The following is a 7,525-nucleotide window of genomic DNA, read 5'->3' as shown; positions in this document are numbered from 1 at the left end:
TTATGATTGCAGGGTCATGAGATGGAGCCGAGTCAACGCCGCACTGGGGTCAGGCTCTGCACTGGCACGGAACCTGCTTAAGATTCTCGCCGGGCAGCCCGGATGGCTTAGCGGTTTAGGACCTGCCTTTGGCCCAGGGCGTGATCCTGGAGAACCAGGATCGAGTCCAGCATCGGGCTCCCTGCATGGGGCCTGCTTCTCCCTCTGCCTGTGTCTCTGTCTCTCTCTGTGCCCCTCATGGATGAATAAATAAAACCTTAAAAAAAAAAAAAGATTCTCTCTCGCCCTCTGCCCCTCTCCACCCTGCCTGGCATATGTGCCACATGTGCACTCTTGAAAAAAGGCGGTGGGGGTGGGGGTGCATCCCATGTTCACTGCAGCATTACTGACAACAGCCAAAATATGAAAAAAAAGTCTAGGCATCCACTGGTGGTGAATATAGAAGATCTGTGATGCATGAGCAAGAACACACCTATACTATATATATAAATAATAAAACACTCTATGGTCATAAAAGAATGAAATCTTCCCATTTGTAATAATAAGGATAGACCTTGAAGGCATTAGGCTAAATGAAATCAGAGAAAGTCAAATATATGATCTCACTTACATGTGGAATCTTTAAAAAAAAAAAAAAAATCACAAGCTCATACATACAGAGGACAGATTGCTGGTTGCCAGAGGCAGGGGTGGAAAAGGGGGGCATGGTGGGGGTGGATAAAAAAGGTTACAAGCTTCCTATTATAAAATAACTACATATTAGGGATGAAAAGCATGGTGACTATAGTTAAAATAATTTTTGCGTATTTGCAAGTTGCTGAGGGGCACCTGGATGGCTCAGAGTCTGCCTTTGGCTCAGTTCATGATCCCAGGGTCTTGGGATTGAGCTCCACATCTGGCTCCCTACTCCATAAGAAGCCTGCTTCTCCCTCTCCCTCTGTCTGCCTGCCATCCCCCTGCTTATGCTCTCTGTCAAATAAATAAAATCTTTTAAAAAATAAAAAATAAACTTGCTGAGAGTAAATCTTAAAGTTCTCACCACAAGAAAAAAAAATGGAAACAATGTACAGTGATATATGTTAACTAGACTTACTATGGTGATCATCTTCACAATATATATATTCAATCTTTATATTGTACATCTTAAAATAATACAATGTTTTATGTCAATTATATGTCAAAGTCTATTAAGATGTTACAAATACTTACATAGAAGGAAAAAAAAAGGGGGGGCAGCCCGGGTGGCTCAGTGGTTTAGCGCCGCCTTCAGCCCAGGGCCTGATCCTGGAGACCCGGTATCGAGTCCCACGTCAGGCTCCCCGCAGAGTCTGCTTCTTCCTCTGCCTGTGTCTGTGTCTTTCATGAATAAATAAAAATCTAAAAAAAAAGAAGAAAAAAAAAAAAGGCCCCAGTAGTCTTTGATAATTTCTTTTCTTAAACATATACAAAGGTATTTCGGGCTCATCTTGATCATTTCTGCCTCAGTCTTGTAAACAGCTACTTCTCTTTTCATAGTTACCTATTTAATATTCCTTTGTTCTTTTTCCCCTTAAAAGAGACCATAAGGACTGCACTACATCTAGTTTTTCACCACATTATAGAGAAAACTGGTATCCACTAAGTATTTATGGAATTGAACTAAAGGATTATCATTTGGGGACACCTGGGGGGCTCAGTGGTTGAGTATGTCTGCCTTCGGCTCAAGGTCCCAGGATTGAGTCCCATATTGGGCTCCCTGCATAGGGAGCCTGTGCTTCTCTTGTCTCTGCCTTTCTCTGTCTCTCATGAACAAGTAAATAAAATATTTTTAAAAATTATCATCTGTCTCACTATTCTACCAATGTCTACTGAGTCAAGAAAGGCACCACTGGAAACATTAAACACTTACTTATCTCCTCCCCAGATGATCCAAAGGGCAGGACTCAATCTCACCTTGCTAATTTTTCTTTGATGCTATAGGAAGATAGTGTATCAGCTAGTGAGTGCTCCTTTCAACAGGACTCTTTTAAGATTTTATTTATTCACAAGAGACACACAGAGACAGAGGCAGAGACACAATCAGAGGGAGAAGCAGGCTTCCCTGCGGGGAGCCCGAGGTGGAACTCAATCCCAGGACCCCAGGATCAGGACCCGAGCCAAAGGCGGATGCTCAACCACTGAGCCACCCAGGCGCCCCTCAACAGGAACTCAAAAAAATTCCAGAACAGAAAGAATGAGTGTTTTCTATGTGCATTTTTTTCCTAGAGTTGGGGTGTGATCCTGGAGACCCGGGATCGAGTCCCGCATTGGGCTCCCTGCGTGGAGCCTGCTTCTCCCTCTGTCTGTGTCTCTGCCTCTCTCTCTGTGTCTATGAATAAATAAATAAATAAAATATTTAAAAAAAAAGAAAAAACAAAAACAAGATTACAAATTCACATACAGATGTTTGATCATTTAGAAAAGAAACTACTGTCCTTCCTTAGTTGTAGCACCCATCCCACTAAAGGGTTATATTATACCTCCTGTGTTCAAGTATAAATGGTACTTTATACTTGACCATTTCAAGTCACTTTCATACACTGTAATCCAGTTAAGCAACTGGATCTTACGCCAATTTACACAAACCTTTGAGCTTTAAATTACACCAGTATGTCTTCTTCATTGGCTTTTACTTACTGTAAGATTTCATTTATTTAAGGATGGAATCTATGGGATGGAACTGCATTCTTCAAATTCATCATGCTTAAGTACATCCAAGAACTTGAGGGCAGATTAGACATGTTCTTTATTGATCTTCACCTACTTCATGAAGTGGTAAGCACTTACACACTTTTTTTTTTTTTTTTAAGATTTACTTATTTGAGAGAGTGCACGCACAAGACGAGGTGGGGGAGGGCAGAGGGAGAGAGGGACAAGCAGACCCTCCACTAATTGAGGAGCCCCACTCAACCTCACAACTCTGAGATCATGACCTGAGCCAAAATCAAGAGTCAGACGTTTAATCCCAACTGAGCCATCCAGACATCCCACTTCACAGATAGCCTAACTCAGAAATTATTTTTAACTATTTTTAGGCAATTTTTTTCTTTTGAAATAAAATCCTTTTTAAAAAAAAAAGATATTTATTTAAGTATTTGACAGAGAGAGTGCAAGAGAGCACAAGTAGGGGGAACAGCAGAGGGAGAAGCAGGCTCCCCACTGAGCAGGGAGCCTGACATGCAGCTGGATGCCAGGACTCCAGGATCACAACCTGAACTGAAGCAGATACTTAACTGACTGAGGCACCCAGGCGCCCCTAAATAAATCTTACATGGAACTCTGATCGATCAAAGACAGGGAAAACACATAACTAAGAAGATACCCAGGAAAAAATAATTCATTATACTATAAATAGTTATCAGGATGTTTATTAGTTAGGGTAAATAAAAAGCCATGAACATAGAACTTGAGATCTCCAAATTTTAATATTGTACCCACCACAGTAGTTAGAAGCCAATAAACATTAAGGATATTCCAAGGGGAATCTTCCCTAAATCCCAACCTTACCTGGGTTGGATGATACTTGTGCCCTCCTCAGACTACTCACCTAGGCAATAGCAAAAAAAAAAAAGACCTTCTCTCCTTAAGTTATTAAATATTTTTTTAAAGATTTTATTTATTTATTGAGAGACACAGAGTCACAGACAGAGTTGGAGAAGCAGGCTCCATGCAGGGAGCCCAACATGGGACTCGATCCCGGGTCTCCAGGATCACGCCCCGGACTGAAGGCGGTGCCAAACCGCCAAGCCACCGGGGCTGCCCTAAGCTATTAAATATTAAACATCATCAGGAAATTCCTGCTTTTCTATCTATAACCATGGGACCCTTGTATATAACAGACAACTCCAAGCTGGGCAAATTGACAATGTTTAACAGTAACAGAGAGAAGGAACAAACAGGGACAAGTATATCTAGTTAGAGACCCTTGTGATAGCTAAGACAAACACAATGTTGAGGCTTCAAAAAGTTTGCTGCAGCCCAAGAATAGTTTCCAAATCACATAAAAATCCTGCCACAAAGCAACAAGACACTTGTGATTGATATCATGGCCACAGTAAGTATAAAGGAGGCATTATCCAAGAACTATCAGATGCTGACCAGCCTAAGGCCCAATTTCTAGGCCCTAAACCACCACAATTGTTCCTTGGCACCCACACAACCCTCCCCACATAAATCCCCAATATTTTACCCTCTAGCTGTGAAAAGTTCCAAATTTCTAACACTTATTAACACACCAGCCACTGAAACAGGGAAAAAGATCCCACAGACCATTTTATTGGGTTCCTCTTTTCACCAGGAGAAAAAAATCCCTAGGAATTGTAATTTGGACCTGCTCTACCTTTAGGCTCTCAACTTCAATTTTTGCTAGAAGTAGTGTAACAGGTCAACAGATGGATACTGAAAACAGTGGAACAGGACAGAACATATTAGGAGAAACTAAAAAGAGAACTAACATCCACTATTGACATAGGTACTGCACACAACAGACAGCATCCCCATCTTTAAAAACACAGATTCTGCAAGATTTAAGTGACTTGCCCAACGTAAGGAGCAAAGTCAGGGTTCAATCCTAAGGCTTCCTAGCTCCAGAGATCTTTCCTTTAACAACCCCACTGACTTCCAGAAGAGTCAAAGGGTACAGCCTTTAGTAAGTCTTTCCACAACCATTCCTCCTCTGCTTTCTTCACCTTGGCTACTCTTAAAACTGGTCTGCACACTGGCAACCAATTATCTCATTCTGTACTTAATGGCATTGTGTTCTCAAGCTGCTATTGATATTTTCAACATCATCAAAACAATCCATTTCTCCTTCCCTCCCTGACCTGCACCACTAACTAGGAATATTATCTATATCTCAATATTTAACTTTATTATCTAACATTAAACCTGGAGAAGTAGTTCTGAGGTCAAGTACAAATCCTTCACTTTTCAGAAAAGGACCACCTTTGTCTAGAGAGGTTATATACTCTATTCTCATCATATGACATTTTGATAAAATCTGTATCACTCTTATGTCACAGGAGGTTCTTCCTGAACACAGATGGTCATGGTTGCATTTTCAAACCCTCTTCTTTGATGAAGGAAACAGCATCCCTATTCTATTATCCTCCAAACCCTTCTGCTAGAGCTCAATGCCAGGATTTGCCTCTAAGACACTGGTTTCCAATTCTAAATGCAGAGATGGTGAATTTACAGCAACTAGGCAAGTAAGCTTCCGGAGCTACAGTTAAACTACCTGGGACTAAAGTTTCTAAGAAACAAGCTACATATCTCAGTGATTACCAAGTTTGAAGGATTTAAAGGCTGACCAACAGCAATTCTGAGATGTCACCATCTTACTTCAGGGTGAATCACATATAAAAGCAAGCCTGTGAGGTGGTCTAGAAAGCCTATAAAGCATGAGACATGGACCTGAAGAAATCCTATAAACATAAAAACGAAGAGAGGTAGATCAAGGCAACCAACTGAAGAAAGTAGGAATTCGGGCAAGGGAAACAAAGCAGGGAAAAGCTTGGGACATAGTACACACCCAGTCAGTAACAGTGTTTATGATGATTTACCTTGAGAAAGTCCACTACTAAGCACAGAAAATGGCACACAGAAGTACAGTAACTATTACGTAATAAATGAACATATGCCATGAATTACAAAATGGTTCCTAAAGAAAAGATTCCACCCTGGGAATTAATTTGCTGGGGAAGAGACTTACCCATGTAGAAAATGCATCCTCACCTTATGGCAAAAGAGGTAATGGGGCTGCTGCATGATAAAATGCACTGGACAATGAACGTGGAGTCTAGAAGCCATAAACTAGCTGTGTGACTCTGAGTAAATCCCTTTCACCTTTCTTTGCCTCAGTTTCCCAATCGATTAAATGGGGATACCCCCATCTCCAAGGTGTGAGCAAAGTAGAGGTAAGATGGAAAAAGGAGTCAAAGTCCACACAAATCCAACTGCCTGACATCACCAATCTCAAACTTGACAGGCCCAAGAAAAAACTTTCGACCATCCCCCAAAACCTGCTCTTCATCTTTCCCCTCTCAGTAAATGTAACCATTTCATACTCTGGAAAGTCTTGCTTTCTCTCTTTTTTTTAAAAAATTTTTTTAAAGATGGTTTATTTATTTATTCATGAAAGACAGAGAGAGAGAGGCAGAGACACAGGCAGAGGGAGAAGCAGGCTCCATGCAGGGAGCCTGACGTGGGACTCGATCCCGGGTCTCCAGGATCACACCCTGGGCTGAAGGCGGCGCTAAACCGCTGAGCCACCCGGGCTGCCCCCAGTCTTGCTTTCTCCACACCCAATCCATCATCCAGTCCTATCCATTCTAACCCTCTGTGTATCACTGACCTCTGTCTGCACTATCCTCACCCTAGTCTAAGCTACAATTATCTCACATGAATGACTGCAGCCGCCAAAATGATCCCTAGGCTTCCACTTTTGCTCTTTCCAATCCAAACGGAACCATCTCCTTAAAAACATAACCATATCTTCATGTCATCTCCCTACTTCTTAAATCCTTTAAGCTGTCCAAGGTCAAGAGAAAGAGGCCAAACTCCTACACCTGGCTTTCAAGGCCCTAAATGACTGTCCTCTGCTCCTCAAGCCACTTTACCCATTCCTGCTCTTGTTCAACACACTGGCTTTTTATGCACACTTTTTTTTTTTTTTTTAAACGTGTTATGCTCCTTCCTGATAAACCCCTACTCATTCTTTGGGTCTCATTCCAAAATTAGGCCCTCTTTTACTACAGTAACTACGCTTTTATGCAGCTAATTTATTATACAAAAGTATACAATCACAAGTGCCGTCGCAACGAAACTGAAAGTTCCACGGAGGTAAGCACCGTTATAGACAGTTCACCTCAGCATCCTCAGAGAAACCGGGTCTGCCATACAGTTTGGGCCCAAATATTTGAACAAATTCACACACAGTCAACTAAAAACCCTAACTCAAAAAGATAAAGTTCTAATTTATACAGCTGCCCATATTGCTTCAACACCGTCCCACCTTCACTCTCAAAAGCTCAGACTAAACCTAAACCCTTGGTGACCTATTCAGGTACCTCAAGGTTTCCAACCTCCCGCAGCCCCCACTCTCCCCTCCCGCCCCCACAAGGTTCCAGGTCCAAACTGAACAATCCTAGCCCTGAGGAGAGACGAAACGCGCCTCCTTTGCCCCTGCGGGTGGCGGGGTCCCAGACCACCCGGGGAAAGTTTCCTGACCCAGACACCCATGCTGGGAGCCTGGCACAAGTCCGCGAACACTGACTGACGCACGTCGGCCGGAGCACGTCGTCAGCTATCAACCCACGAAGCTTGAGGCGTTTCTTCGAGACTTCGTAGGCGCAACTCAAACCGTGCGTCCCGGCCCGAGCGCCTCGCCGTGCGTCGTAGACTTCCAGATGCCCATTCCATTCACCGAAAACAGACCGAAAAGACGACGACGCCGGCGCCTCGCCCTTTAAAAAAACACCCCCATTGGAGGCTGGCGGGTAGCTGAATG

Source organism: Canis aureus, chromosome 10 (genome assembly GCF_053574225.1).
Source record: "Canis aureus isolate CA01 chromosome 10, VMU_Caureus_v.1.0, whole genome shotgun sequence".
NCBI lineage: Eukaryota > Metazoa > Chordata > Mammalia > Carnivora > Canidae > Canis > Canis aureus.
This window is presented reverse-complemented; position numbering follows the sequence as displayed.